General features: G+C 40.3%; 1 protein-coding gene across 1 annotated transcript in view; it reads right to left on the reverse strand.

Moving 5' to 3' along the window:
• The window catches only part of TOPAZ1 (testis and ovary specific TOPAZ 1), a gene marked incomplete at its 5' end in the record, with an annotated part of 739,661 nt that overhangs the window by 9,837 nt on the left and 710,345 nt on the right, over positions 1-19,479 (reverse strand). The window lies entirely within an intron of this gene.

The raw sequence follows: 19,479 nt of genomic DNA on the forward strand, positions 1-19,479 counted from the left end.
AGCCTGCAAAACGTTTCTCCTGAATGCTGCTGAAAAAGTATGTAAGGAGGACCAGGTAGCTGCCTTACAAATCTGATCCATAGAGGCCTTGTTCTTAAAGACCCAAGAGGAAGCCACTGCTTTAGTGGAATGAGCCGTTATCCTCTCAGGAGGAGGATGTCTCGCTGTCTCGTAAGCTAAGCGGATGACACTCCTTAACCAAAAAGATAGGGAAGTCGAAGTAGTCTTCTGCCCCTTACGCTTCCCTGAATAGACAAGAAACAAAGAGGAAGATTGTCTAAACTCCTTAGTAGCCTGAAGATAGAACTTCAAGGCGCGAACCACATCCAAATGGTGAATAGGACACAAGGAAGGAACCACGATCTCTTGGTTGATGTTGCGATCAGACACAACCTTAGGAAGAAAACCTAATTTAGTACGAAAAACTGCCTTATCTGCATGAAAAATCAGATAAGGGAACTCACATTGCAAAGCAGATTTCTCAGAAAAGTGGCGCGCAGAGGCAATAGCCAATAAAAAGAGAACCTTCCAAGATAACAATTTAATGTCAACGGAATGCAGAGGCTCAAACGGAACCTGTTGCAAAACACGAAGAACAAGATTTAGGCTCCATTGAGGAGCCCCAGATCAAAAAACAGGTCTGATCCTAATCAGAGCCTTAACAAAGGACTGCACGTCTGGAAGCTCAGCCAGTCTCTTGTGCAATAAAACCGACAGGGCCGAAATTCGTCCCCTCAGGGAACTAGCAGAAAGGACCTTCTCCAGTCCATCCTGGAGAAAATATAAGATCCTGGCAACCTTATCTCTGTGCCAGGAAAAAACATGCTCTTCACACCAGAATAAGTAGGCCCTCCACCCTTTGTGGTAGATACACTGAGTAACTGGTTTACAAGCTTGAATAAGAGTATCAATGACACTCTCAGAGAAACCTCTCTTGGATAAGACTAAGTGTTCAATCTCCGCGCAGTCAGCCTCAGAGAATCTAGATATTGATGAACAAATGGACCTTGTAACAGCAGGTCTCTGCGACAAGGTAACTTCCACGGAGGAGATGAGGACATCCCCACTAGCTCAGCGAAGCACGTCCTTTGCAGCCACGATGGAGCAATCAGGATTACTGATACCCACTCCTGCTTGATGTGGGCCACCACTCGAGGAAGAAGCGGTAATGAAGGAAAAAGATATATGAGTTTGAACCTCCAGGGCAATGCTAGTGCATCTATTAGATCCGCTTGGGGATCCCTCGACTTAGACCAGTACCAAGGTAGCTTGGTATTGAGATGGGACGCCATGAGATCTATCTCCGGCGTCCCCCACTTGCTGCATATCTCTGCAAACACCTTGGGATGGAGAGACCATTCCCCTGGGTGGAAGGATTGCCTGCTGAGAAAATCCGCCTCACAGTTGTCCACACCTGGAATGTGGATCACTGACAGCAAACAGCTGTGGGCCTCCGCCCACTCCAGAATCTGAGATACTTACTTCATAGCCAAGGAACTTCTCATTCCCCCTGATGGTTGATGTAAGCCACCAAGGATATATTGTCTGATTGGAATCTGATAAACTGGGACAAACAGCTCCCCATCTGGATAGGCTTGTGTCCATAGTCACAATCTCCCAGGATGGTCTTAAGAAGCTACCTACTGGTGCGACTCTTTGTCAGAACTCATTAAAGTGGAGTCTCCCCTTGAGGATATTCAAGACAGAATTAAAGCTCTGAGAATTGCTAATTCTTTTGTCTGTGATGCGAACATGCAAATTATTCGCCTAAATGCAAAGGCCTCTGGCTTTGCGGTACTAGCCCGCCGGGCGCTATGGTTGAAGTCTTGGTCTGCGGATATGACTTCTAAGTCCAGACTCCTTTCTCTTTCCTTCAAGGGAAAGATTTTATTTGGTCCAGGCCTCGACTCCATTATTTCAACGGTTACCGGAAGAAAGATAAGAAGAAGAGTCTAAGTGTCGACAATATTCTAATTTTCATTCCTTTCGTTCTGACAAAGCTCAACGACAACAATCCTCCTCCAAGCCCGAGCAACTCAAGAGTACTTGGAAGCCGGCTCAGTCCAAGAATATGTCCAAGCAGAATGAGAAGCCTGGCGAAAACAAATCGGCATGAAGGGGCAGCCCCCAATCTGGGATCGGATCGTGTAGGGGGCAGACTGTCTCTTTTTTTCCAGACGCTTGGTTCAGGGACATACAGGATCCGTGGGTCCTGGAGGTCGTACTCAGTTATACAAGAAAGGCTTCAAATCTCATCTGCCCAGGGGCAGATTCCTACTCTCGAACCTGTCTACCAGACCAGAAAAGAGGGATGCCTTTCTAGGGTGCATTCGGGACCTATCCTCCTTAGGAGTTGTTGTCCCATGCCTATCGAAGAAAGAGGTTTGGGGTTTTATTCAAACCTTTTCGTGGTCCCAATGAAGGAGGGAACTTTGCGCCCAATTCTGGACCTAAAGTGCTTAAACAAATTTCCTTCCTTCAAGATGGAGACGATAAGGTCTATCCTTCCTTTAGGTTCAGGAAAACCAGTTTATAACCACTATAGATCTGAAGGACGCTTAGCTTCATGTTCCAATCCACAGGGAACACTTTCAGTTCCTGAGGTTTGATTTCCTGGACCAGCACTTCCAGTTCATTGCCCTTCCGTTTGGCCTAGCTACTGCTCCAACAATCCTTACGAAGGCAGTAGCCCCATACTTGGATGATATTCTGGTGCAAGCACCATCTTTTCGTTTTACAGTCCCTTCTCAGTCTTCTTTGATCACATGGATGAAAGATAAACTTGGAAAAGAGTTCTCTTATCCCAAGTACATGGGTGGAATTCCTGGGTACTATAATAGACTTGTGCAAAACAGAATGAGAAGCAGTCTGCCAGGAACGAACAGCAGCATCAATAGCTTGTTCTATGGCCTAGTTGCCACCTGGTAGTAGCTTCTTTCTGCCCAATTGTGCTTTTCACAGAGGAAAACTTTTCTGTAGTATATCAGTCTGATCCCGCCGACATGGTCAGTCCAGCCCCGAAATACCAGGCAATTCTCCTCTGAACAAGGAGCATGACAACCCCAGATGATCGTTTCGGCCTCCTTTGGGCCTCGTCAGTGAGGTGCAGCCATATCCCTCTAAGCACATTGGGCAAGGAGTCCACGTCTGGTTTCCCCCATCACCCTTAGGGAGACTATCCCCAGGGTCATATTTACATATGCAAAACAGAATGAGAAGCAGTCTGTCAGGAACGAACAGCAGCATAAATAGCTTATTCTATGGCCTGGTTGCCACCTGGTAGTAGCTTCTTTCTGCCCAATTGTGCTTTTCACAGATTATCTTTCCCGAGGGACGCGCTTCAGCCTCCGGTTGAAACAAAAATCCCGTATGTTGAGACATCTTTCTCAGAAAGGTTTCCATTTTCTTATCCATCAGCTCTCTGAACAAAGAACTATCCTCAAGAGGTATAGTAGTATGTTTAGCAAGCGTAGAGATAGCAGCATCCACCTTAGGAATGGAGCCCCACAAATCCAGTTGAGAGTACGGGACCGGGAACAACTTTTTAAAAGTAGAAGGGGGGAAAAGGAAGATCCAATGCTTTCCCATTCGTTGTTAATAATGTTCGCCATTTTAACCGGTACAGGAAAAGTCAAAGGAACTTTCCTGTCTTCGTAAACTATGTCTAATTTAGGTATCATGCAGCGCGGCCTCTGAAACCTCTAACTTAGAACCTCCTTTAATAAAAAAAACAAGTGCTCAATTTTAAATCTAAAGGACGGTTCCTCCACAGCAGGAGGCTTAGACGCTAAGGACTCCGACCCAGAAAGTTCACCCTCTGAAGCTATAGAGGTTAATTCATCATCTGGGACACAACTGGGACATAATAGCTAAATTCAATAAATATTTAGATGACTCCGGGTCAGGAGAGCTATGTTTAACCTTTCTTTTGCGTTTGTTAGAGTGAGGTAATGCACTGAGGGCCGCAGACACCGCCGTTTGTAACTGTGCGGCAAAGTTCGCAGGAAGAAGGCCCCCTCCGGATGGAGGATTAGATGTGCTACGGGGAACTGCATGTGGAGTGGATAATGTAGCAAAGGTAGTGATCTCACGGGACACTGAGTCCTGAGAGGTAGACGACTCAGAGAGACTAATAGCCTTAGCAGGCTTGTCTACCTTCTTAGACTTTATAACGGTGTAAAGGCATGTGGAACATAATTGAGTGGGCCGGAAAACCACGGCCTCCTCACAATATAAACTTGTATGATTTAGTACAGAAGGAGTCCTTCTAACATGTCAGAGTCCTCCATAGCTCAGGTTATATCCACAGACTCAAATAAAAACATTGTTTTTATATACTCCCAATGGCTGGGGCACTCACCACCTCCTAGACCCAGACAGTTAACAGAGGAAACGCTCTCCTCAGGTTGAAGTCTCAACCGTAATGGAGGAAATGAACATAGACCACATGCTATGAAAAGTACAGCAAGCTAATAGGAGCTGTGCAACACTTCAAAAACGAAAGTGGAACCTCTTTGTTCCAGCCAAAAACACACAGTCTATGAGCCCAGAGAATAAAATCACACAATGCAGCAAGTAAATAATTAATACACCCCTCAGAGGATATTAACCCTGGATCCTATCAAGGTAAAAAGGAGCCACACTGTGACCCTGTCATAGCGTTTTATGTAAAAAAAAATTGAAACGATCTTACCTCCAGGATCCATGCTGTGGAGCAGAACACAGCCTCTGAAGTGCGACAGTCTTATAGCAGCACTCCTGGCATGGACCTGAGTGAGAGAAAGCAGGCAGTGAAACTCATCAACACTGATTGCTTAGGAGCTGTTAGCAGTAGTCTGGATGGTTTCTCAGAAAAACTTTCCCTGCATCTCCAGACTCTAACTTTCATCAATACTCTCACTGAGAGGTTGACATGACTACTTAAAACTCCAGTCCTATCTCTAAGGGCAGATACCCTTTTTCAGGACTCTCCGAATCTGACACTTCTCTGCCATCTCCTATGATGAAAGGCAAAAAATGACTGGGGTAATGAGCAGGTGGGAGGGATATTTAAGCCTTTGGCTGGGGTGTCTTTGCCTCCTCCTTGTGGCCAGTTGTTGTATTTCCCAACAGTAAGGAATGAAGCTGTGGACTCTCCCTATCTTAGGAAGGAAAATACAGCTAAGGTATTGTTTAAGATCGATAACTTAAAAAGTATAAAACAGTTAAAGGGATACTAAACCCATTTTTTTTATTTCATGATTCAGATAGAGCATGAGATTTTAAGCACCTTTCTAATTTACTTCTATTATCAATTTTTCTTTGTTCTCATGCTATCTTGATTTGAAAAAGCAGTACTGTAAGCTTTAGAGCCAGACCATTTTTTGTTCAGCACATGGGTAGCACTTGCTGATTTGTGGCTAAATGTAGCAAACCAATCAGCAGCTCTACCAAGGTGCTGAACTAAAAAAATGGGCCGGCTCCTAACCTTTTATTACTGCTTTTTCAAATCAAGATAACATTAGAAGAAAGAAAAAATGATAATAGGAGTAAATTAGAAAGTTGCTTAAAATTGCATGCTCTATCTGAATCATGAAAGAAAAAAATGAGGGGTTAGTATCCCTTTAAATACAGTTCTATATTATGGCTATATCAGTGTTGTAGAATTCTTGCATAGAGAGAGATATTAAAAGAAAAACACAAGTTATCAATAATATACTGTACCTTTCTTTGCTCCTATACAAAAAAAATAGCAACAATTGTAAGAGTGAATTTAAACAGTAACCACCTCACCATTTGTTTGTTTTTTTACTTTTGTAAAAGGAGAAGTAAATTTAAAAAACAGAACAAAAAAACCCAACAACAATATTGCTTTATCTTGATACATTGTAACACATCTAGTATATTATGACAAAACATGTAGATGTCCCCATAGTTTAAAGTGTGATCAATACGGAGGCATAAATGCTAGCTCTGCAAAGGAAAAAAAAGTATGCAAATAGAGGCTAAACATAGCTTGTTACATCTTAAAAAATAAATAAAAAAATCTATCTTGAAAGTTATACACATAATCATAACTGGTGCCTAGAGTTCGGTACAAATTCAAGTTAATTCAAAGGCAATATAACTATTTAAAGCAATTATTTAGTTTATTATATATAAAAGGGACATAAAAACCAGTGTTTCTGCAATGATTCAGATACAGCATTCAATTTTAAACAACTTTCCAATTTACTTCTATTTTTAAATGTTCTTAGTTCTCTTACGCCTAGATTTAGAGTTCTGCGTTAGCCGTCAACAGCAGCGTTAAGGGCTCCTAACGCTGCTTTTGGCCGCCCGCTGGTATTTAGAGACAGGCAGGAAAGGGTCTAACGCTCACTTTCAAGCCGCGACTTTTCTATACTGCAGATCCCCTTACGCCAATTGCGTATCCTATCTTTTCAATGGGATCTTCCTAACGCCGGTATTTAGAGTCTTGGCTAAAGTGAGTGGTAGAGCCTCTACAGACAAGACTCCAGCCGCAGAAAAAAGTCAGTAGTTAAGAGCTTTATGGGCTAACGCCGGTTTATAAAGCTCTTAACTACTGTGCTCTAAAGTACACTAACACCCATAAACTACCTATGTACCCCTTAACCGAGGTCCCCCACCGCCACTATAATAAAATTTTGATCGGAACAGCCAATACAATGCGAGCTCAATCTGATTGGCTGATTGGATCAACCAATCGTATTGACCTTGAATCTGATTGGCTGATTCAATCAGCCAATCAGATTTTTCCTACCTTAATTCCGATTGGCTGATAGAATCCTATCAGCCAATCGGAATTCGAGGGACGCCATCTTGGATGACGTCACTTAAAGGAACCTTCATTCGTCGGGTAGTCGTCGGTCAAGAAGGATGTTCCGCGCCGGAGGTCTTGAAGATGGAGCCGCTCCTCGTCGGATGGATGAAGATAGAAGATGCCGCTTGGATGAAGATGTCTGCCGGTCCGGATGTCCTCTTCTGCCCGGATAGGATGAAGACTTCTGTCCGTCCGGATGTCCTTTTCTGCCCCATCGGATGAAGACTTTGGCCCGGCTGGGTGAAGACGACTCAAGGTAGGGAGATCTTCAGGGGGGTAGTGTTAGGTTTATTTAAGGAGGGTTTGGGTTAAAGTAGGGGTATGTGGGTGGTGGGTTTTAATGTGGGGGGGGTTGTATTTTTTTTTACAGGCAAAAGAGCTGATTACTTGCATGCCCCGCAAAAGCCCTTTTAAGGGCTGGTAAAAGAGCTGGTTACTTTTTCATTTAAAATAGGGTAGGGACCTTTATTATTTTGGGGGGCTTTTTTATTTTATTAGGGGGCTTAAAGTAGGTGTAATTAGCCTAATATTCTTGTAATTTTATTTTTTGTAATTTAGTGTTTGTTTATTTTTGTAATTTAGTTTATTTTATTTAATTGTATGTAATTGTAGGTAATTTATTTAATTAATTTATTGATAGTGTAGTGTTAGGTTTAATTGTAACTTAGGTTAGGATTTATTTTACAGGTAATTTTGTAATTATTTTAACTAGGTAGCTATTAAATAGTAAATAACTATTTAATAGCTATTGTACCTAGTTAAAATAAATACAAAGTTGCCTGTAAAATAAATATTAATCCTAAAATAGCTACAATGTAACTATTAGTTATATTGTAGCTATATTAGGGTTTATTTTACAGGTAAGTATTTAGCTTTAAATAGCAATACTTTAGTTAATAAGATTTAATTTATTTCGTTAGATTAAAATTATATTTAATTTAGGGGGGTGTTAGGGTTAGACTTAGCTTTAGGGGTTAATACATTTATTATAGTAGCGGCAAGGTACGGTCGGCAGATTAGGGGTTAATAAGTGTAGTTAGGTAGCAGCGACGTTGGGGGGGGGGCAGATTAGGGGTTAATAAATATTATGTAGGTGTCGGCGATGTTAGGGGCAGCAGATTAGGGGTTCATAGGGATAATGTAGGTTGTGGCGGTGTACGGAGCGGCAGATTAGGGGTTAATAATATAATGCAGGTGTCGGCGATAGCGGGGGCGGCAGATTAGGGGTTAATAAGTATAAGGTTAGGGGTGTTTAGACTCAGGGTTCATGTTAGGGTGTTAGGTGCAGACTTAGAAACTGTTTCCCCATAGGAAACAATGGGGCTGCGTTGGGAGCTTAACGCTGCTTTTTTGCAGGTGTTAGTTTTTTTTTTCATCCCAAACTGCCCCATTGTTTCCTATGGGGAAATCGTGCATGAGCACGTTTTGCCAGCTTACCGCTACCGTAAGCAACGTTGGTATTGATGGTTGATGTGGCGGTAAATTCGGCTCAACGCTCCTTTTTGGAGCCTAACGCAGCCCCTCAGACAACTCTAAATACCAGCGCTGTCTTAAGGGTGCGTTGGGAAAAAAGCTGCGTTAGCTACGCGGGTCTTTACCGACAAAACTCTAAATCTAGCCGTTAGTGTCCTTTGTTGAAAATCAGGGAAGTAAGGTCAGGAGTGTGCATGTGTCTGCAGCACTATATATGGCAGCAGTTTTGCAAGAATGTTATAAATTTGTAAGATCACTAGATGGCTGCACTTTTTTGCATGCTACCTGCCTAGGCACATTACTGTGCAAAAGCTTTAGGCAAGTGTGAAACAATGCTGTAAAGCAAGAATACTTTCATTTTTTTAAATGTTAATAGTTTCATTTTTATCAATCAACAAAATGCAAAGTGCGTGAACAATCTAAATCAAATTAATATTTGGTGTGGCCACCCTTTGCCTTTAAAACAGCACCACTACTTCTAGGTACACTTGCACACAGTTTTTAAATAGACTTGGCAGGTAGGTTGTTCCAAACATCTTGGAGAACTAACCACAGTTCCTCTATGGATTTAGGCAGCCTCAGTTGCTTCTGTCTCTTCATGTAATTCCAGAAATATCTGATGCTGTTGAGATCAGGGCTCTGTGGGAGCCATCAGTTCCAGGACTTATTTTTCTTCTATATGCATAAAATAATTCTTAATGGCTTTGGCTGTATATTCATGGTCATACTGCAAAATACATTTGGGGCCAACCAGATGCATCCCTGATAGCATTGCATGATAGATAAGTATCTGCCTGTACTTTTGAGGAGACCATTAATTCTGACCAAATCCCAGCCCCACACTTGCAAGGAACCTCCACCATGCATCACTTTTATGTGCAGACACTCATTCTGGTATTACTTTCTAGCCCTTTGGCAAACAAACTACCTTCTGCTACAGCAAACTATTTCAAATTTTGACTTATTAGTCCAGAGCACCTGCTGCTATTTTACACCACAGTTCCTGTGTTTTCGTGCAGAGTTGTGTTGCTTGGCCTTGTTTCCAGATCAGAGGTATGGCTTTTTGGCTGCAAGTCTCCCATGAAGACCACTTCTGACCAGACTACTTCAGTCAGTAGATGGGATACCAGGGTCCCACTGGTTTCTGCTAATTCTGAGCTGATGGAACTGCTGGACATCCAGTTTGCAAAGGGAAGTACATGTGTCGTCTTTCATCTGCTGCACCAAGTTTCCTTGGCTGGCGACTGTGTCTATGGTCCTCAACTTTGCCTGTTTCTTTATGCTTCTTCAGAAGAGCTTGGAGAGCATATCTGGAAACCCCTGTCTGCCTTAAAATTGCTGTCTGGAAGTAACCTTGCTTATGCAGTATAACTACCTTGAGTTTTGTTGCTGGGCGAAGTCTTGCCATAATGCATGACTTTTGACATTTGTCTTCAGCAACCTTACCTTTTTAGCAGAGTCTGGCTGTTCTTCATCCAGTTTTATTCCTCTTACACAGCTGTTTCAGTTAATGATTGTGTTTTTAAATTTAAGATTATTAGCATCTGTTTGGTATAGTTGTTTACTCATGCACATGACTATATGCCTACAAAATCCTCGACTTTGTGCAAATGTACCAAGATGAATTGATGCCCTTTGAAGGCAAAGGCTGGTCACACCAAATATTGATTTTTTTTTATAGTTCTCTTTTGTTCTCTCTATTACTATTTTTGACATAATTCTTACGTTACAGCATTTTTTTTAACATTATATTGCTATGCAGATGTCTCTTCTTCAAATCCAGAACTCCGCATAGAGAAATAAACAACTCTCAATAAAAAAATTGCCTTTTCAAAAGTCTTTGAGGGACCTAGCGGTACTCACGAGACACATTAAATCATCTCGCCAGAGTAGAGAGCTTTAGATCATCAGTCCCTAGGAGAACTAACGCCTAGATTTAGAGTTTTGCGGCCAAAGGGGTGCGTTAGCTACGCATGTTTTTTTTCCCACCGCACCTTTTAAATAACGCTGGTATTTAGAGTTCTCTGAAGGACTGCGTTAGGCTCCAAAAAAATTGAGAGTTGAAGTGGCGGTAAATATGCCTGTACGCTCCGTACAGGCATATTTACCGCCACTTCAACTCTCAATACCAGCGTTGCTTACGGTAGCGGCTAGCTGGAAAAACGTGCTCATGCACGATATCCCCAAAGGAAAGAATGGGGCAGTTTGGGCTGAAAAAAAGAACACCTGCAAAAAAGCAGCGTTAAGCTCCTAACGCAGCCCCATTGTTTCCTATGGGGAAACAGTTTCTAAGTCTGCACCTAACACCCTAACATGTACCCCGAGTCTAAACACCCCTAACCTTACACTTATTAACCCCTAATCTGCCGCAGCCACTATCGCTGACCCCTGCATTATATTATTAACCCCTAATCTGCAGCTCCGGACACGGCCGCAACCTACATTATAGCTATGTACCCCTAATCTGCTGCCCCTAACATCGCCGACACCTAAATTATATTTATTAACCCCTAATCTGCCACCCCCAACGTCGCCGCTACCTACCTACACTTATTAACCCCTAATCTGCCGACCGGACCTCGCCGCCACTATAATAAATGTATTAACCCCTAAACCGCCGCACTCCTGCCTCGCAAACCCTATAATAAAACATAATTTTTGTAAGAACTTACCTGATAAATTCATTTCTTTCATATTAGCAAGAGTCCATGAGCTAGTGACGTATGGGATATACATTCCTACCAGGAGGGGTTTCCCAAACCTCAAAAGGCCTATAAATACACCCCTCACCACACCCACAAATCAGTTTAACGAATAGCCAAGAAGTGGGGTGATAAGAAAAAAGTGCGAAAGCATAAAAAATAAGGAATTGGAATAATTGTGCTTTATACAAAAAAATCATAACTACCACAAAAAAGGGTGGGCCTCATGGACTCTTGCTAATATGAAAGAAATTAATTAATTTATCAGGTAAGTTCTTACATAAATTATGTTTTCTTTCATGTAATTAGCAAGAGTCCATGAGCTAGTGACGTATGGGATAATGACTACCCAAGATGTGGATCTTCCACGCAAGAGTCACTAGAGAGGGAGGGATAAAATAAAGACAGCCAATTCCGCTGAAAAAAATCCACACCCAAAATAAAGTTTAAATCTTATAATGAAAAAAACTGAAATTATAAGCAGAAGAATCAAACTGAAACAGCTGCCTGAAGTACTTTTCTACCAAAAACTGCTTCAGAAGAAGAAAACACATCAAAATGGTAGAATTTAGTAAAAGTATGCAAAGAAGACCAAGTTGCTGCTTTGCAAATCTGATCAACCGAAGCTTCATTCCTAAACGCCCAGGAAGTAGAAACTGACCTAGTAGAATGAGCTGTAATCCTTTGAGGCGGAGTTTTACCCGACTCGACATAAGCATGATGAATTAAAGATTTCAACCAAGATGCCAAAGAAATGGCAGAGGCCTTCTGACATTTCCTAGAACCGGAAAAGATAACAAATAGACTAGAAGTCTTTCGGAAATTCTTAGTAGCTTCAACATAATATTTCAAAGCTCTAACTACATCCAAAGAATGCAATGATCTCTCCTTAGAATTCTTAGGATCAGGACACAATGAAGGAACCACAATTTCTCTACTAATGTTGTTAGAATTCACAACCTTAGGTAAAAATTTAAAAGAAGTTCGCAACACCGCCTTATCCTGATGAAAAATCGGAAAAGGAGACTCACAAGAAAGAGCAGATAATTCAGAAACTCTTCTAGCAGAAGAGATGGCCAAAAGAAACAAAACTTTCCAAGAAAGTAATTTAATGTCCAGAGAATGCATAGGTTCAAACGGAGGAGCTTGAAGAGCCCCCAGAACCAAATTCAAACTCCAAGGAGGAGAAATTGACTTAATTACAGGTTTTATACGAACCAAAGCTTGTACAAAACAATGAATATCAGGAAGATTAGCAATCTTTCTGTGAAAAAGAACAGAAAGAGCAGAAATTTGTCCTTTCAAGGAACTTGCAGACAAACCTTTATCCAAACCATCCTGAAGAAACTGTAAAATTCTTGGAATTCTAAAAGAATGCCAGGAAAAATGATGAGAAAGACACCAAGAAATGTAAGTCTTCCAGACTCGATAATATATCTTTCTAGATACAGATTTACGAGCCTGTAACATAGTATTAATCACAGAGTCAGAGAAACCTCTTTGACTAAGAATCAAGCGTTCAATCTCCATACCTTCAAAGTTAAGGATTTGAGATCCTGATGGAAAAAAAAAGGACCTTGCGACAGAAGGTCTGGTCTTAACGGAAGAGTCCACGGTTGGCAAGAGGCCAGCCGGACAAGATCTGCATACCAAAACCTGTGAGGCCATGCTGGAGCCACCAGCAGAACAAACGAGCATTCCTTCAGAATCTTGGAGATTACTCTTGGAAGAAGAACTAGAGGCGGAAAGATATAGGCAGAATGATACTTCCAAAGAAGTGACAATGCATCCACTGCTTCCGCCTGAGGATCCCTGGATCTGGACAGATACCTGGGAAGTTTCTTGTTTAGATGAGAAGCCATCAGATCTATTTCTGGAAGTCCCCACGTTTGAACAATCTGAAGAAATACCTCAGGGTGAAGAGACCATTCGCCCGGATGTAACGTTTGGCGACTGAGATAATCCGCTTCCCAATTGTCTATACCTGGGATATGAACCGCAGAAATTAGACAGGAGCTGGATTCCGCCCAAACCAGAATTCGAGATACTTCTTTCATAGCCAGAGGACTGTGAGTGCCTCCTTGATGATTGATATATGCCACAGTTGTGACATTGTCTGTCTGAAAACAAATGAACGATTCTCTCTTTAGAAGAGGCCATGACTGAAGAGCTCTGAAAATTGCACGGAGTTCCAAAATATTGATTGGTAATCTAACCTCCTGAGATTCCCAAACCCCTTGTGCTGTCAGAGACCCCCAAACAGCTCCCCAACCTGTCAGACTTGCATCTGTTGAAATCACAGTCCAGGTTGGAAGAACAAAAGAAGCCCCCTGAACTAAACGATGGTGATCTGTCCACCACGTCAGAGAGTGTCGTACAATCGGTTTTAAAGATATCAATTGATATATCTTTGTGTAATCCCTGCACATGATGATGAATCGGAATATGCAGATATGCATCCTGTAAATCTATTGTGGACATATAATGCCCTTGCTGAACAAAAGGCAGAATAGTCCTTATAGTTACCATTTTGAATGTTGGTATCCTTACATAACGATTCAATATTTTTAGATCCAGAACTGGTCTGAAGGAATTCTCCTTCTTTGGCACAATGAAGAGATTTGAATAAAACCCCAGTCCCTGTTCCAGAACTGGAACTGGCATAATTACTCCAGCCAACTCTAGATCTGAAACACATTTCAGAAATGCTTGAGCCTTCGCTGGATTTACTGGGACACGGGAAAGAAAAAATCTCTTTGCAGGAGGCCTTATCTTGAAGCCAATTCAGTACCCTTCTGAAACAATGTTCTGAATCCAAAGATTGTGAATTGAATTGATCCAAATTTCTTTGAAAAATCGTAATCTGCCCCCTACCAGCTGGGCTGGAATGAGGGCCGCACCTTCATGTGGACTTGGGAGCTGGCTTTGGTTTTCTAAAAGGCTTGGATTTATTCCAGACTGGAGATGGTTTCCAAACTGATACCGCTCCTGTGGATGAAGGATCAGGCTTTTGTTCCTTATTGTGACGAAAGGAATGAAAACGATTATTAGACCTAAATTTACCTTTAGATTTTTTATCCTGTGGTAAAAAAATTCCTTTCCCTCCAGTAACAGTTGAGATAATAGAATCCAACTGAGAACCAAATCATTTATTACCCTGGAAAGAAAGGGAAAGCAAAGTTGACTTAGAAGACATATCAGCATTCCAAGTTTTAAGCCATAAAGCTCTTCTAGCTAAAATAGCTAGAGACATATACCTGACATCAACTCTAATGATATCAAAGATGGCATCACAAATAAAGTTATTAGCATGTTGAAGAAGATTAACAATGCTATGAGAATTATGATCTGTTACTTGTTGCGCTAAAGCTTCTAACCAAAAAGTTGAAGCTGCAGCAACATCCGCTAAAGATATAGCAGGTCTAAGAAGATTACCTGAACATAAGTAAGCTTTTCTTAGAAAGGATTCAATCTTCCTATCTAAAGGATCCTTAAAGGAAGTACTATCTGCCGTAGGAATAGTAGTACGTTTAGCAAGAGTAGAGACAGCCCCATCAACCTTAGGGATTTTGTCCCAAAACTCTAATCTGTCAGATGGCACAGGATATAATTGCTTAAAACGTTAAGAAGGAGTAAATGAATTACCCAAATTATTCCATTCCCTGGAGATTACTTCAGAAATAGCATCAGGGACAGGAAAAACTTCTGGAATAACTACAGGAGATTTAAAAACCTTATTTAAACGTTTAGATTTAGTATCAAGAGGACCAGAATCCTCTATTTCTAATGCAATTAAAACTTCTTTAAGTAAAGAACGAATAAATTCCATTTTGAATAAATATGAAGATTTATCAGCATCAACCTCTGAAACAGAATCCTCTGAACCAGAGGAATCATTATCAGAATCAGAATGATGATGTTCATTTAAAAATTCATCTGAAAAATGAGAAGTTTTAAAAGACCTTTTACGTTTACTAGAAGGAGGAATAACAGACATAGCCTTCTTAATGGATTTAGACACAAAATCTCTTATGTTAACAGGAACACTAGTATTAGATGTTGATGGAACAGCAACAGGTAATGTAACATTACTAAAGGAAATATTATCTGCATTAACAAGTTTGTCATGACATTCATTACAAACAACAGCTGGAGGAACAGATACCACAAGTTTACAGCAGATACACTTAACTTTGGTAGATCCAGCACCAGGCAGCGATTTTCCAGTAGTATCTTCTGACTCAGGGTCAAACTGGGACATCTTGCAATATGTAATAGAAAAAACAACATATAAAGCAAAATTGATCAAATTCCTTAAATGACAGTTTCAGGAATGGGAAAAAATGCCAGTGAACAAGCTTCTAGCAACCAGAAGCAATAAATAATGAGACTTAAATAATGTGGAGACAATAATGACGCCCATATTTTTTAGCGCCAAAAAAGACGCCCACATTATTTGGCGCCTAAATGCTTTTGGCGCCAAAAATGACGCCACATCCGGAACGCCGACACTTTTGGCGCAAAAAAAGTAAAAAATGACGCAACTTCCGGCGACACGTATGACGCCGGAAATAGAAAAAAAATTTTGCGCTAAAAAAGTCTGCGCCAAGAATGACGCAATAAAATGAAGCATTTTCAGCCCCCGCGAGCCTAACAGCCCACAGGGAAAAAAGTCAATTTTAAGGTAAGAAAAAAATTGATTAATTCATATGCATTATCCCAAATATGAAACTGACTGTCTGAAATAAGGAACGTTGAACATCCTGAGTCAAGGCAAATAAATGTTTGAACACATATATTTAGAACTTTATAAAAAAGTGCCCAACCATAGCTTAGAGTGTCACAGAAAATAAGACTTACTTACCCCAGGACACTCATCTACACGTAGTAGAAAGCCAAACCAGTACTGAAACGAAAATCAGTAGAGGTAATGGTATATATAAGAGTATATCGTCGATCTGAAAAGGGAGGTAAGAGATGAATCTCTACGACCGATAACAGAGAACCTATGAAATAGACCCCGTAGAAGGAGATCATTGAATTCATATAGGCAATACTCTCCTCACATCCCTCTGACATTCACTGCACGCTGAGAGGAAAACCGGGCTCCAACCTGCTGCGGAGCGCATATCAACGTAGAATCTAGCACAAACTTACTTCACCACTTCCATAGGAGGCAAAGTTTGTAAAACTGATTTGTGGGTGTGATGAGGGGTGTATTTATAGGCATTTTGAGGTTTGGGAAACTTTGCCCCTCCTGGTAGGAATGTATATCCCATACGTCACTAGCTCATGGACTCTTGCTAATTACATGAAAGAAATAGTATTAACCCCTAATCTGCCCCCCCTAACATCGCCGACACCTAACTTCAAGTATTAACCCCTAATCTGCCGACCGGACCTCACCGCTACTCTAATAAATGTATTAACCCCTAAAGCTAAGTCTAACCCTAACCCTAACACCCCCCTAAGTTAAATATAATTTTAATCTAACGAAATAAAAATAAAAAATTAAATATTATTAACTAAAGTCTTCCTATTTAAAACTAAATACTTACCTGTAAAATAAACCCTAATATACAATATAACGAATAATTATATTGTATCTATTTTAGGATTTATATTTATTTTACAGGCAACTTTGTATTTATTTTAACTAGGTACAATAGCTATTAAATAGTTATTTACTATTTAATAGCTACCTAGTTAAAATAATTACCAAATTACCTGGAAAATAAATCCTAACCTAAGTTACAATTAAACCTAACTCTACACTATCAATAAATTAATTAAATCAATTAACTACAAGTACCTACAATTAAATAAACTAAATTACAAAAATCAAACAAACACTAAATTACAAAAAATAAAAAAAGTTTACAAGAATTTTAAGCTAATTACACCTACTCTAAGCCCCCTAATAAAATAACAAAGCCCCCCAAAATAAAAAAATTCCCTATCCTAATCTAAATTAAAATAGTTAACAGCTCTATTACCTTACCAGCCCTTAAAAGGGCTTTTTGCGGGGCATGCCCCAATGAAATCTGCTCTTTTGCCTGTAAAAAAAACACAATACCACCCCCAACATTACAACCCACCACCCACATACCCCTACTCTAACCCAAACCCCCCTTAAATAAACCTAACACTACCCCCCTGAAGATCTCCCTACCTTGAGTCGTCTTCACTCAGCCGAGCACCGATGGACCAAAAGAAGACATCCGGAGCGGCAGAAGTCTTCATCCTATCCGGGCAGAAGAGGACATCGGGACCGGCAGACATCTTCATCCAGGCGGCATCTTCTATCTTCATCCATCCGACGAGGAGCCTCTGGCGCGGAACATCCTCTTCCTCCCGACGAATGATGTTTCCTTTAAGTGATGTCATCCAAGAAGGTGTCCCTTGAATTCCGATTGGCTGATAGGATTCTATCAGCCAATCGGAATTAAGGTAGGAAAAATCTGATTGGCTGATTGAATCAGCCAATCAGATTCAAGATCAATCCGATTGGCTGATCCAATCAGCCAATGAGATTGAGCTCGCATTCTATAGGGTAGGGAATTTTTTTATTTTGGGGGGCTTTGTTATTTTATTAGGGGGCTTAGAGTAGGTGTAATTAGCTTAAAATCCTTGTAATCTTTTTTATTTTTTGTAATTTAGTGGGTTTTTTTTGTAATTTAGTTTAGTTTATTTAATTGTAGGCACTTGTAGTTAATTGATTTAATTAATTTATTGATAGTGTAGTGTTAGGTTTAATTGTAACTTAGTTTAGGATTTATTTTACAGGTAATTTTGTAATTATTTTAACTAGGTAGCTATTAAATAGTAAATAACTATTTAATAGCTATTGTACCTAGTTAAAATAAATACAAAGTTGCCTGTAAAATAAATATAAATCCTAAAATAGATACAATATTCGTTATATTGTAGCTATATTAGGGTTTGTTTTACAGGTAAGTATTTAGTTTTAAATAGGAAGACTTTAGTTTATAATATTTAATTTATTTTGTTAGATTAAAATTATATTTAATTTAGGGGGGTGTTAGGGTTAGACTTAGCTATAGGGGTTAATACATTTATTAGAGTAGCGGCTAGGTCCGGTCGGCAGATTAGGGGTTAATACTTGAAGTTAGGTGTCGGCGATGTTAGTGAGGGCAGATTAGGGGTTAATAATATTTATTATAGGGTTTTTGAGGCGGCTTAGGGGTTAATACATTTATTAGAGTAGCGGCTAGGTCCGGTCGGCAGATTAGGGGTTAATAAGTGTAGGTAAGGTAGCGGCGACGTTGGGAGGGGCAGATTAGGGGTTAATAAATATTATGTAGGTGTCGGCGATGTTAGGGGCAGCAGATTAGGGGTACATAGGGATAATGTAGGCGGCGGCGGTGTGCGGTCGGCATATTAGGGGTTAAAAAAATGTATTAGAGTGGCGGCGATGTGGGGGGACCTCGGTTTAGGGGTACATAGGTAGTTTATGGGTCTTAGTGTACTTTAAAGCACATTAGTTAAGAGCTTTATAAACCGGCGTTAGCCCAGAAAGCTCTTAACTACTGACTTTTTTCTGAGGCTGGAGTCTTGTCGGTAGAGGGTCTACTGCTCACTTCAGCCAAGAATCTAAATACCGGCGTTAGGAATATCCCATTGAAAAGATAGGCTACGCAATTGGCGTAAGGGGATCTGCGGTATGGAAAAGTTGCGGCTTGGAAGTGAGCGTTAGACCCTTTCCTGGCTGACTCTAAATACCAGCGGGCGGTAAAAAGCAGCGTTAGGAGCCCTTAACGCTGCTTTTGACGGCTAACGCAGAACTCTAAATCTAGGCGTAAGTTAATTTGGTGTGAGAAGTAAATAGCAAACTTTTTATTTTTTTTAAAACACTGTACAATATAATTCTGCACTCTATATTAGTCCCTGATGTGTTTCAGGTTAACCAGATTCTCCTCAGTATTGAGGAGATTTATAGGTGGCATCATGATTTTATAAAAAGAAGATTTATACCACACAAGTGGTGACAAAAAAAAGTTACTTTGTCTTCTTGATATACCTAGTGGTGTCCTTATAATACTTACAGACTCTAACCCCAGACTGTCTATGAAGAAGAGCCTTTGTATTATTCTTAGGATAAGAAATCTTAAATATAGAATTTCTTGATGTGCAATTCTAAATCGATTTAAGGCAACAAATCTGGGACAAGACCACTTTCCTATAATGAAAAATTCTGAAACTGTGTTGAAGTGTTTAATGAAAGATTCCACAATGAAGATGTTTTCAAAAGTTTAAATGGTGACATAATTTACTAGGACAATAGGGAAGTCTTATAGGAGTAGTTAACCTGAATGAAGGACAAATTAATGAAAATCTTCATAAAGAAAAAACAAAACACTGGACACTATTACTACTTTGTCCTGATAAATCTTGCAAACAGATGACAGAATGAAAAGAAATAAGAAGCATACAGGCTGAAAATTTCACCTGCGACTGAAAGAC

Source organism: Bombina bombina, chromosome 5, assembly GCF_027579735.1.
Source record: "Bombina bombina isolate aBomBom1 chromosome 5, aBomBom1.pri, whole genome shotgun sequence".
In the NCBI taxonomy this organism is placed as follows: Eukaryota; Metazoa; Chordata; class Amphibia; order Anura; family Bombinatoridae; genus Bombina; species Bombina bombina.